At 31.2% G+C, this 12,122-nt stretch overlaps 1 long non-coding RNA gene across 1 annotated transcript; it reads left to right on the top strand.

Annotated features, from left to right (window-relative positions):
• Positions 1-1,348: 1,348 nt before the first annotated feature.
• On the top strand, positions 1,349-4,870 carry LOC112417020 (uncharacterized). Its single transcript, XR_003007449.2, has 2 exons — positions 1,349-3,133; positions 4,297-4,870. It is a non-coding gene; the product is annotated as an uncharacterized lncRNA (long non-coding RNA).
• The last annotated feature ends 7,252 nt before the right edge of the window (positions 4,871-12,122 follow it).

The following is a 12,122-nucleotide window of genomic DNA, read 5'->3' on the forward strand; positions in this document are numbered from 1 at the left end:
TACTCTTACGTGTCGTCTTTATAAGAGGTGGTGTACTCTTACTTGTCGTTTTTATAAGAGGTCGTGTACTCTTACTTTATCGTTTTTCTAAGAGGTGGTGTGCTCTTACTTTGTTGTTGTCTATAAGAGGTGGTGTACTCTTACGTTGTTTATGTTGATGAGTATGACGAGGTTATGATGATCTTCTATAGTGTTGAATGTGAGGTTGTTATGATATTACATGATGTTACCTATGAATTGTTAAATGTACTTGATGATGGTTATGTTAAGTTGTCTTCTATTCATGAGCACTAAGGGGATGTTAAGAATAATTATTATTGAGTGTATATGATGATGTCTATGTTGTTAATTGTAATTGATGAATTTTATGCTTATTATTATTGTTTGAGAAATCTCACCCCTTCTGCTTGGAAATGTTGTCCTTCGTATGGGTAACTTGCAGGTATTTGAAGATTAGTAGGAGTGGTGGATCAAAGTGTCTAGAGCTCTGATACGTATGGGATGAGATTTTCTTATTGTTTTTCATTCCTATGTATCAATATTTGAATATTGCTGACGTGGCCCTATGGTTGTTGAATTTATGTTGATAAGGCTTTTATGCCAATATTTAATTATGGAGATTTAAACAGTTGCCGTTGTTGTTTTGATGCAAATTTTCCGCTGCAAAATCAATGATGATTTTGAAGGATGTTTATTAAATAGATTTTATATTCTATTTAAGAAAATTTGAAAATGTAGTGTGACATGCCCGTTTGGGAATTACTCTGATGCATTTTTATTAATTAATTGATTTTTGGGAAACGGGGTGTTGCAGGAACAACGACGACGAACACTCGTCAGATCTACTCATCAACGGGATTCACATTGTTATGGTTCCTTATGCAACACTAACACCCAAAGCCTTTTGGATTGTCGATTGATATTTAAAACCCAAAAAGTAAATATAATGAATCAGCCTTTAAAAATAAAATGAACCAAATCTAATTAAAACCATGAAGAAGATCGCAGCACAGAACTACCGGAGTGTGAGAGAGAGAAGAGCAGAGTGTGGAGGTTACCGTAAATGACCCTTTTGACCAATTAAATTTGAAGCGTTGATTTAGATCCAACGGTCTAAATTAATTCCTCTCACCCTCTCATTTAAAAACTCCTCTCATTTGTATCAAAAAAAAAAAAAAAACTCCTCCTCTCATTTGAAATGCCTATCCTTTACTATTAAAGCTAGACTTGATGAGCTGTCACCTTAGCCCTAATCACTCCCTAATTTCCCTCCTAAACCCATCTTAATTGCTATGTTAATCTGCCAACCACCCCAACAAATCTCAGCGGTTGTTACCTCACATTTCATATACTTCCATCAATATCATATCCTTTCAATTACCTCTTTAACTACAAACAATTTTCAAACTAACCAATCAACATCCATCGCTAACACTGTATATCTCTTCAAATGTCTATCCATCTTAAAAAACAGTGTTGCACACTGCTCCATATTCCTTACTTTCTCTCTAACATCATTCCAATCCGGTTCTTCTTCTCTCACACTCCATTCATACCCATGAACAAACAATCAGTTAAACTCATCCATGAATTCACTCCAGATCGGTGAGTGGCTTCGTTCTTCCCTCCTAACCCCCAACTTCCACCAAACAAACAATCATGACCGAACACGGCAAACTCAAATCCTATTCCGGCCACCCTCCTCCGCCGTCGTCGCAATCCTTTCAACCTCCTTAGTACGAGTCTTTCCATGGCATTTCCAATTTCCCACCTCTTCACCCTAACCCTTACCCCTGCCGTCGGTTTCCCTCCTGGATCCGACCCCTCCGCCCCTATTACAGTTATGGCTACTAAGCTTTTTCCGTTATTGTTCCTTCTTTTATTTATAGCTTATTTCTTCCATTTGGTTTTGTTTTGTAGCTTGAAAATGAAAATGTTTTGCAGCTTGAAAATGAAAATATTGAATTTTTTTATTTTGATCAGCTCTATGACGGGTCATACTAATTTAGAAATTTAATGAATAAGTTCAATTTATCGATCTTACCTTTTTGTTTGGAGATTTTGTTATTTTTTGTTGGTTTATACTTATCTCTATTCTTGACTGACTCCTCTTTGTTGTTGATATCTAAGCTCTAAGTTGATATCTAGGTAACCAATGATGGTTTGATTTAATCATATGTGTTTTATTCTTTGCTTTCCTTCACATTTTATGAGTCTTACTAACCTAATTTGATTACCCTTCAACAAAATTTGGACTTTGCAACTTCATGCGCACCTTTTTTTTTCTTTTTTATGTTTACAAAACTCAATTTCCTCGGTTGTGTAACGATTAAGGTATATGTACTGTGAAGGGCATTGTTAGTATGCAAGAGCCATGTCAATTAATTCATTTCAATTTATGGATTGTTTTCCTTGAATTTTTTTTTCTTTTCAAACATCCAATGTGTATTTCAATGGATTATATATAAATGTCATCTTTCGTCTGTGTATGCTACTGTTAAGCTACTTCTTCTAGGTGTTCTGCCATATCACTGTGAAGCTACTTCTTATCTGTTTGAGTCATTCTTCTCACCACATCGGTGTTCTGCCATTTTCTTACATGATTTAGGTTATTTATGCTTTTGGTTGTTTTTTTTCTTTACATCACTTCATATATTCTTCTTTTATCTTTAATTTTGCTTTTGGTTGTGCTCAATATACTATTTCAAATGTGGCTGCTAAAGTGATTCTTGAAACTTGAAAACAATGTTATGTAAATTTGTTTAACTCTGTGATTTAAATCTTATATTTGAAGCAAGAATGTCAAATAGCTATTGGTGATCAATGATATTAAATCATTTTTTTTATTGTAATGGTTGAATAACTGTTGAGAATGTGTAACAGTTTTGTTCAATGAATTGTTTACTAAGCTGAGATTATTGATCACAGTATACGTTTATTCATACTCTGTTAAAAATGAGTTCTTTTTTGAATTCTTAGGTAGCTCTCGCTGTTGAGTTCCAACTCCTCCACTTATATAAACTTAAAAAAGTGCTAACGAGTTCTTTTTTAGATTAGGACTTATTTACTTGACCTTCTGACTTAGAAATTATGCAGGATTTAGGGAGGACTCAGTTATTGAAGATCAATATCAGTACGTTGTGTCATTGTTGTATTTTTTTACATTCTAATTTTGTCAGTTTCGTATCTGCTACTCTTTTATATAATAAGGTACCTTTGATGTAGTTGTGTGGTACCTTTTGTACTCTGTTTGTGTCTAAGTACAATTTATCATTCCTTTTAGGTTGGCTATAATGTTTTGTAGGAAAAAATTTGGTTTTTATTTAAAGATTGACACTTGAGTATTTTGGAGAAAGATTTGAAAAAGAGAGGTTAGTTTGCTGACTGGTAAGTATTAGAACTTTGGAGAGAGATTTGGAAAAGATGTCAGTTCATCATCTTTAGTATTGGAATAATATGTCAATGAATTATATTTTCCATGCCTTTTATGCTGTCACTTTCCAATTTTGTTTTACCATTTTGTGCAGAAGGTGTCAAATGTAGAAAATTTGGATTTGGATTGGTTTTACATAGTGTTTTCTGAGTTAATTATTCTATTTCAGCTACATAACTTTCTTCTAACTTTTTCTTTGTTATAAAAGTTATAATATTGTTTTCTGTCAAGCTTCCTTGATTTATCATAGATTATATAACAATGATTTAAACTAACTTCGGTTGGATCATATAAGGTTCATTCCATATCAAGTTAAATGTTAAAGTATCCTCCTTTGTTTCTCTATGCTCAATTGACTCAAATATCCCCTCTTGGTAATTCTTTTAAATTACATTAAAGAAAATATTATTTTCTTTTTGATTTGTTTCTTTGTCGTCTCATTTAGATCATTAGAGTTACAAACCAATGTTATATATGCATCTCACTTTTTAGTCATGTCAATTTAAGCGGTTAGGAAATTTATGGAATAAGCTAATTACACAGTTATTGTACGGCAGCTTTGCTGTTGCTTTCATACTGTTGAGTGTTATACTTCTACCTTGATTTAGTTTCCCTTATAATGGCAGCTTTGCCATGCTGTAAATTAATAATTTCTTTTCTAATTCTCATGTACTGAAGTACTTACATATTTGTAATAGAAAATTATTGCTTTCTTTTATGCCCATCACATAGAGGATATAGTATAATACTCCCTCCGGTCCTATTTATAAGAGAATTTTGGGTCAATAAAAGTTGATGTATCTAGTTAAAAATTCAGTCCAAATACATTCACTTTTGTTGACCTAAATTTCTCTTATAAATAGGACCGGAGGTAGTACCACCCTACGACCAAAAGGAAACTCATAAAAGGATGATCTTTAGTTTAAAAGCTAAAGAGATGGAAAAAAATGTATTCAACCCAACTAGGGGGAGAAGTGTTAAAGGGTCTAAAATGTTAAGACTGTGGGAACCAAGCAAAGAAGGATTGTGCATACTCAAGGTGCAGAAGTTGCTGCAAAAACAAAGATTTTAACTGCCATACACATATCAGAACTTCAGAAGCACTTGGATTCCTGCTGATAGAAAATTAGTGGAAAAAAAGATCTGAAATGCATCCACCGCAAAGATTCCTAAAATGCCATGGATCATGATTGAAGATTCAAAGTAATCAAGGAGCATTATTTGGTAATATTAGTTATGTCGACATCTCTTTAGTGAAACCATTTTGGCTATCTAATTGTTTGTTGTCCCTTTCTTAGTTAAAATTTTCCATTTATGGAGTTGTCATATTTTGTGTGAATTATGTAAGGGCTGGGTTAACTATTTTGGATACAAATTTGTATTTGCACCTTTTGCTGGATTGGCTTTAATTAAGTATGTTTTGTTTTTAAGCTTGAATCTTGGATTTAATATTACTTTAGAGTAAACCATGTGAATCTCTGATGCCATTTTTATCTTTTTATGAATAGCGGTGACATCCACTTTTGAGTTTTCTATATCAATTCATGTTTGCTGTTTCTCACTATCAACTCATTTTTTATCGTATAAATTGTGGTCCATCATGAATACATAATTGTATTCAGTCAGCGAACGTAAAAATAAAATAAAAAAATGTAGAGTCTTTAAAAAAAGGAAACAATTTTTCACATAAGTAAATGATATGAAAATCAATTTCATCTTAATTTTATATATATGACGGTAATTTGCTATGGTTATTCTCATAAACTTTCAGCATGATGAACGATCAATTAAGTTGACCATAATCTTGAATCAAGACATGATTGGCATTTGCCATGGAAAAACATGTCAAGACAAATTTTATTATGATATTGTATTTCTAATAATTTTATTGATGTTTATTGATAGACTCATGCATCTCATGAGTCAAAGGTCAGTTATCGGTATCAATTACGGTCGATAGGACCCGTGCAACAGCACGGATCAAGAGTCTAATATATATATATATATATATATATATATATATGGTTTTGCTACAATAGATCCACCTTAATTTGTGAAGGTCCATTTTAGCATGCTGCACCTTTTCAGTTGGACCAAAAACCCAACTATTACTTTTTGAAAAAAAATTAAAACTCAAGGATAAAATTGTAATTCATGATTAGTGATTAATGTTTTTTATTTCTTATTTTCTCTCTCACGTGTTCTCTCTCTCTTGGTTCCCTTGTTCCATTTTTCTTTCATCTTCTTTTCTTCAAATCAAATCAAGAGCAGCAGCTATGTGTTTACATGTAAATGAAAAAACGATTTTGCTGGAGGACAACAAAAGGAGAAAGCATGCTTGAATATTTCCTATCAACAACAGCAATAAACCGAAGCTAATATTTTTGCAACATCAACAAGATTAAAGCTTATAACAATATTTTGTTTCCTTAAGAAAAAAAACAATATTTTGTTCTATGGTCAATTCTTGCTCTTGTTATGGAAAAATCAAATTAACCCAAACACAGATTTATATCAATAATAATAAATTGTATAAAGAAAAAAAAAATCCATTTATGATTGAATTTGTTATCTCTGCCATGGGTACAACAACACCCTCTTCAGCCAAAGAATTAGGAGTCATTCACCATTTCTCTCTCCAGTCTCCACTATCACTTTATCTCACTTAATTATTCCATAAGAAGAAAAACCAATTGAAAAGATTTAAACTTAATTTTGGGTCAACAACATCTATTAGAAAATGAACAAATCTGATTTTGAGGTTTGACATTTAGGAAAATGGCCGGTTTAAATTTGAAGCTTCGTGTTCGACTTTCCAAAGTCAAAGCTGTCGGCCGGCATCTTGAGCGTTACCAGAGCCACCAACGCTCTCTACCTTGTTCAGCCGTTGGGGAAGACAACAAAGGAACAAGATGCAGTTAATGGGGGAAGACAAAGAAAGATGACCCCAACATAATTAATAGACTGGTCAATTACAACTTTATCCCTGTTTTTTTTTTCTTTTTTTTTTTCAAAAAGCAACAGTTGGATTTTTGGTCCAACTGAAAAGGTGCAGATGGACCTTCACAAATTAAGGTGGATCTATTGTAGCAAAACTCATATATTAATTTAATAGAGGTATAATAAGAGGGTGAGAGGAATTAATTTACAGTTGGATCTAATCACTCTGTTCTTCTCTCTCTCCCACGAGTAGTTCTGTGCAAAAACTTCGTTATCCTCTTTAGTCTAATTACTGCTGTAAGGCAACATCAAATTCAAATGATTATGATGTAATCCGCCTTTGTTTCCTTCAACTGGAATAAAACAAAAAACATGCATGAAGATGTTTTTTAAAGCATTATTTTACTTGGATCTTGTTCACGATTCAACAAAGCATTTTTACTAATGAAATTTTTTTCACCTCCGATTTATAAAATTTCCATTGCCATACGGTGAAAGTTAACAAGATGGTGTTTTGGATGTAAATAAGAAGACTGATGGATAAAGATATGGTTTTTAAGCAGTCATCGTGAACAAAAAAAGTAATAATTGTAGAGAGAGAGAAAAGACTATTCATTAACCGCAGGGAAAGAGAAAAAATTTAAACTACCATAAAACCAAATCCTTATCGTGGCTTTTAAAAATAAAGGTGGGGGGTTTTTGGTCTAAATACAATAGGTGTACATTGCTAATACACACCTTCTATTTTTTGAATGGGTATGCATTAGCATTCCCCTCTATGTATGTATGTATGTATGTATGTATGTATGTACAACAGAAACTCTTTAAATTAATACTCGGTAAATTAATAAACTCTCTAAAATAATAAATTTGTCCGGTCCCGATTTGGGCCAGTGTAAAAAATTGAATAATTCGATAAAATAATAAGATAATAATTTTTTAGGAGATCCCTTTATAATTTTCGGTCCCAAGAAAATCATAAATTAATAATTCATAGAAACTGAAGAAAAAAAATATTATTACACTTTGTTGAAATATGATTCAATAGTTGTTTGTTTTCCTTTAAAGTTCAAGTCTGTTTGGAGCTCATCTCTAACTTTTCTTATTGCATCCAATAGCTGAGGTGTTGTATTTTTGTATTGTATCATAAAGTTGTGAAGAGTGTTCGACGCCATAAATGCTTCCTTTCGCGTAACAGGCTCCAAAGACACCGTATCATCTTCGTCGTCATCCTTTGCATTGTTCTCAATGATAGTACGCACAATATCTTCTAAACTCTGAACCTCCGAACATGCTTCATTTTCACCTAGGTAGTTCATTAGATTGTCGATATCCATCTTATTACGATAGCCACATTGATTGATCATAGTCTGGAGGTCTTAAGACATAGACTAATTTGTCTTTTTGTTTGGTATGTACAGTATAATTACTTAAAAACTCTTTAAATTAATAATTATTAATTTATCGATAAATTAATAACTCTCTAAATTAATAAATTTCTCCGGTCCCGACATTATTAATTTATAGAGTTTCTACTGTATATGAGTTTTGCTAGAAGCCACCATGAAAGTGTCTTTTAGCAAAACCCCATATATATATATATATATATGGAGTTTCTACGGTACACCCTTCAATTAAGGTGTACTAGTACACCTATTTCATAAATCTATAAGTTATATGCCAAAGTTCATGAATCATGATTGTAATTTAGAACCGTAATTGAGATTGAATAAGTTACTTCTTTAAAAAAAAAAAAAAAAACAGTTACCTTTTATGAAGCATGGATTCCGATACGGACACCTAACACGACACTGATACAGACGCGTCGACATTGCTAATGTAAAAAATATAGGACACCGACACTGTTACATATATTTTAATTTATTTAAAGAAAGTCTAAAACGAAAAATAGAATACATATATAAACATTTAACTTGAGCAATTTATTTCATCATAAAAAGTTCTACAACAAGATATCATACTATTTGACCTTTATTTATTCATCTGCTATCAAAAAAGTTAAAAATAATATAATCAACTATAATGTCTATAACCCCTAATCAATCAACATTTCTCAAAACATATGTAATATTTTACAAAATTCACACTTTAATAATATTTACTATGGATTAATCAAAATCATAATTAGTCATCGTGTTTTGTTAAATATAGGAGTATTTTCTTTTTTTTTTAAAGAAAATATAGGAGTATTATAAAATCATATTGCGTCACAATATATTACTCCCTCCGTCCCTAATTATAAGATCCTTTTGAGAATTTTTTTTGTCCCTTTTTATAAGACCCCTTTGTTATTTCCAACTACATTAATTATTTATTTACATACATGCCCCTATTTATTATACATATTTTTCTTCAATCAGCAATAAATAGCATATGGAAAACATAAACTAACTCTCTCTCTCTCTTAAGGATAAAATTGTAAAAACAACAGTGATTACAAACAACTTTAATACAAATATCCACTTTCTTAATTCCCGTGATTTTAGCAAAAGGGTCTTATAATTAGGGACGGGGAAGTATTTTTTAGGTATAAGACAACTTTTTTTTTTTCTTTTTGTAAATTCACATATAACTACAAACATCAACAAAGTAACTTAGATTGATTTTGACTTTTGACTAATTCACTTTAATATCAAACATGTACTAATACAATGTGATTAAGACCATGTACAATGGTTGAAAATTTTCAATAACCCTCAAAATCACCTTAATTCAACACTCCACGTCATTTTCTCTCTCTTAATACAATGTGACTAAGACCATGTACACACACTTTTTCAATTCCCAACACTCCACGTCATTTTCTCTCTCTTAATTGAACACCCATTCAATTTTTATCTCTTCAATGGTTTTTTCATTCAACACCCTACCCCACCACCTTTTATTCCTTATTCTTATTTAATTTTATCATTTTGTTTTTATAATTATATAAAATTACAATTATCAATTATAATTAAATTAAAATAAAGATACACTTAACATTTTTTTTTGTAGAAACAAAATTTATTTAAATAATTTATTTTTATTTTCTTAACTTAAAATGCAATACAACAAACTAAGCACGCAACACACAAATAGCTTAAAATGCAAGACAACAAACAAGCACACAACACACAAATAATCAGAAGAATTTTGGGTGTTGAATTGATTATTATTGAGATCCATTTCACTAAACAAATATTAAAACTTCAAAAGAAATGCTTTTAATAAGATTAAGAGAGTGAAAAACTTGGTTTTTTTTTCTTTTCTGTGTCCAAATCAAATAATCCAATTCTCTATTTGTAGAGAAAAAAAAATCATGAATTTTGGTAAAAAAAATAAAATAAAAATTATTTGCAATGAAATAATTGAGTCCAAATTATTAAGAAGATAAAAATCCAAGCAGCCAATCGTGAAGCAACACGTGTCACTGCTTTACCCACAACTCATTCTCTCTCCGCATTTTCCTGCTAGTGACGCGCGTTGTCGGCACGTGTCTCACACACGCCCAGCTTGGCAAATGAAAAACGGACACATGGCCCCTGCGGTCAGACTTTCAATATGTTTAAACCTTTCATCACCTCTCTCCTCTTCTCTCATTTTCAATAACCCTCTCCAATGATTTCAACCTGATGAAAATGGCATTCAATAAGCCATTGTAGATGGTCTAAGTAAAATCTTGATAAATGTATTATCTAATATTTCCTAATTAAATTAAGAACGTGATGGAATTCCCTTATAGATTCTATACTTTAGAGAACTGAGAATTTAAGTTTAACGAAATAAAAAAAAAAACACTTTTATTTAAAACAAATTTGAACAACTTAATTAATTTAATAGTTAAAGTAAAAGATCAGGTTTTAATTAGGTTGATAGAGATATAAGATTGGTTAATTGAACAATTTGAAGGTGAACTAAGAGCTTGTTTGGCTAAGCTTTTTTGGGCTTCTCTTCTCCTTATAAGGAGAAAGTAGGGCCAAACACATTTCTAATAAAGCTATTTACCCCAAGAAGTAGCTTTTGTTCAATGTACAAAATTGAATAGATTGAGCTTCTACGAGAAGCTATAGAAATGAACTTTTGGAAAAAATTCGGAGCTTTTGTGCAATGGAACACACTTCGAAACCCGCTTGGCACTATTTTTAATATTTTTTTCATTTTTTATTTGCCTATATATATATATATATATATATATTTACGTGTTCCCGCATTTTCTACATGTTTATCTCAACTGTTCCCGCATTTTTTATTTGCCTATATATATAAGTTATTCTTCTTAACCGTTCCCACATCTCTTCAACTTAGCTGCTGCTGTTGTCAGACTTTTCAGATCTACTATTTTTCACTGCATCTATATTATTTTGTTTGTTTTTTCTTTTCGATTTTGTTGAATCATGTTATCAAATCGGTATTCTATGCACTTCGGTTTTCTTTTTTTGTTTGTTATTCAATTAAAACCATACTTTTTTATGCTTTTGTGATTGCAAGTTGCATGTTCCTTTATTCATGTCTGACATATGTTTGCTATATATGATATATGACTCAAAATCAACTAAATCAAAGTCAAAGTAAAACAACATGTCAACGTAAGTATGTATATTAAGAATATTTAATACTACTAAATGCAATATATATGAATATATTCAACACGTCAACCAGAAGTGTACAAGAGTTATATTAACAAATACGAATATTTTTTGAACTAGATGTGTTTTGATGTTAGATATACGTTGGTATTTGATACATCGGTGTTCAACACCGACACTTATAATTACATTAAATTATATTATTTTGTAAAATTATTATCAATTTCGACGTATGTGTTCGGTGTCTATGTTTATGTATGTTTGTTAACAATTGTTCTTGTTAAAGGATTTAAAAAAGAAAGTTTTATAATAAAAATATATATTTTTTTTTTACACTTTTAAAGAGTTGGTTAAGCACATCTCAATAAAATATTACTAAACTTTATTTCTTAACATTAGCATTTTCCTATATACAATAGCACCAACATCAAAATTGCTAAGAAATTTTTCGTTAGAGAAAAAATGGTTTTAAAGAAATAAAAACCTTATTCTTCCTTATGTGTGTGTGTATATATATTAACATGTTTGCTATATGGATAGTTGTGGCTCTCATCTGGACAGAATTTTGGTTAGAATTTGTCTCCTGGTTTGTGGTTAGAGACTTGACTTTGCTTTCTGCGTATGGTAGTTGTAGCAGTGTCTGAGTTATCCTAAGGGATTTAGTTAGCTTGCAGAACTACCATTGTGTTTGTTTTGGCTTAGCCTTTGTTTGGGTTCTTTTAGCCGCTCTTTTTGTTTCATTGGCTTAAGGCTTTGAGTCCCCCCAACTGTTCTATTTACCACTTTTTTTTTTCTGCAATTTAATTTTCTCTGCCTTTATTAAAAAAAAATGTTTGCTTACATATTTATGATTCATAAATATACACAAGTTTCTAATATATGTATTGTTGCAGTTCATGGCTTCTAAAGAAAGCCTCCCAAATAGTTCTGAAAATTTAGGAAAAGCAAAGTGGGATACATTTAGTACCAAAATGTTACTTGACATTTGTATGGTTGAGATTCATAAATGCGGAAAACTAGGAATTGCTTTTAGAAATAAAAAATGGGAAGAAATACGTGACGAGTACAACAAGCGTGCTAATAAAAACTATACTCAAAAGCAGCTGAAGAATAGGATGGACACTTTAAGAGGTGAGTGGACTATATGGAAACAATTACTAGGA

Source organism: Medicago truncatula, chromosome 8 (assembly GCF_003473485.1).
Source record: "Medicago truncatula cultivar Jemalong A17 chromosome 8, MtrunA17r5.0-ANR, whole genome shotgun sequence".
In the NCBI taxonomy this organism is placed as follows: domain Eukaryota; kingdom Viridiplantae; phylum Streptophyta; class Magnoliopsida; order Fabales; family Fabaceae; genus Medicago; species Medicago truncatula.